This window comes from Rhinopithecus bieti, unplaced genomic scaffold, assembly GCF_001698545.2.
Source record: "Rhinopithecus bieti isolate Rb0 unplaced genomic scaffold, ASM169854v2 scaffold_24263, whole genome shotgun sequence".
NCBI classification, from domain to species: domain Eukaryota; kingdom Metazoa; phylum Chordata; class Mammalia; order Primates; family Cercopithecidae; genus Rhinopithecus; species Rhinopithecus bieti.
Genome location: NW_016811410.1, coordinates 734,035 through 736,050, shown reverse-complemented (window position 1 = coordinate 736,050; position 2,016 = coordinate 734,035).

Genomic DNA, 2,016 nt, shown 5'->3' with positions numbered 1-2,016 from the left:
CAAGTGTGTACATATGCATGTAGCCACACATATGTATATGTGTTTATTTGGGTGTGCATGTGTACATATGTGTAAGCACATGCATGTGTATATGTGCAGGTGTGTGAAGGGATCCAGCTCACACTTTGTGGTGTAAGGATCATTTTGACTGATGGCGTTTGGGGATCCGCAGTGCAGGAGGAGGCTTTCTCCACAGCAGCCTTATCTGCCTAAAAGCAGAGCCTTCCAGAAGGACTCAGCCGTCACAGCCCCTTGAAAGGAGGCTTCTGGTACCAAGAGACAGAGCAACTCCAGTCGCTGGAGATGAGAAGTCAGCACTGGGATGGGAAATGGCACACACAGACCTTTCCCAAGCAGACCTTGTCCTCCGTTAGCTTCCTGTGTCTTTCTCGCCCATTTCCCACCACATGCTGGCCCTCAGGGTCCTACCTCCTTCCCCTTGATAAGATGGTTTCTCAGCCCCAAAGTCTAGCTGCTTCTTTGAGTCACCTTCTTCCTGAGTGTGCATGTGAATCAACTTTGTATTTTGCTAATCCGTCTTTTGTTTTATTTGCAGGCCCCCAATAGAGAACCTGAGAAGACAGAGGACAAGTTTTCCTCCGACGTGAGCGTGGGTGGGTGACTGGCGTGGCTGCTTCCTCCGACGTGAGCGTGGGTGGGTGACTGGCGTGGCTCCTTCCTCCGACGTGAGCGTGGGTGGGTGACTGGCGTGGCTGTCTAACAGCAGCGTCTACTTCTCCTGTGGTAATTGGCTCCTCCAAAATCAATTTGATAATATTTTCCTTAAAAAGCATTCATTTCATCCAGATTTCAATATGCATAGGGTTGAACAAAGTAGTCTTATCATAGTTGTTTTTCATTCACTCTGCCTCTGGGCTATTTTCTGATACTTACTTCTGATTTTATGTATTTTTTTTTGTTAGGTTTGTTGATGGTTTCTGTATTTTATTGTTTTCCTTTTTCACAAGAACCAGCTTTGGTGCCTATTAACTGATCCTATCATTTCCTGCTTTTCAAACCATTAATTTCTTCTTTACTCCTTAGAAAGTTATTGATGAAAATAATCAAACTCTGTAAAATATTTAAAGAGACTTATTCTGATCCAAATATGAGTGGCCAATGGCCCGTGACAGAGCCTTCAGGAGTTCCTGAGAACACGTGTCTGTGGTGGTCGGGCCACGCTTGGTTGCTTGGTTTTATATCTTTAAGGGAGACGTGAGACATCAGTCAACACATGTAAGACATACATTGTCTCCTTCTGGAAAGCGGGGACAACTGGAAGTGGGGGGCTTCCAGGTCATAGGTAGATTCAAGGATTGGCAATTGGTTGAGTCAAGTTATTGTCTAAAGACTTAGAAAGAAATGTCCAGGTTAAGATAAGAGGTTGTGGAGACCAATGTTTCATCACAAAGGTGAAGCTTCCAGGTAACACGCTTCAGAGAGAATAGATCATAAATGTTTCTTCTCACAGTTAAAGAGTCTGTTCTCTCAGTAATTCCAAAAGGGAGGAGGGATAATGAGACCCGTCAAGCTCCCCCTTCCCATCGTGGCCTGAACTAGGTTTTCAGGTTAACTTTGGAATGCCCTTGACTGAGAGGCAGGGTCCATTCAGATGGTCAGGGCTTAGAATTTTATTTTTGGTTTACAAAGTCCTTGTCTGCCTCACTTAGCTGTGTTTTGCAGTTCTTGAATTGGATGTTTAATTTACCTGTTTTCGTGTTTTCTTGTTAACTGATAAGCATGTGAGACTATGAATTTCTATCTGAGCACTCTTGGCTGTGCCTAATAATTTCTGACATGTCTTGTAAAAGCTCAATTCTCAAACTGTTAAAACCCTTTTATATACAAATATCTGGTCTGTGTGGCAAAGTTCTCTTTAACTCATGAATGAGGTCATGGACAGAAAGACAGCATGACTTCACAGAGTATTTGAGGAATTGAAATTAAATGGGAGAGAGATTGTTGATGAGGAAGGCCAAACTCTAAAATATTTAAAGAAGTTTCTTCTGAGCCGAA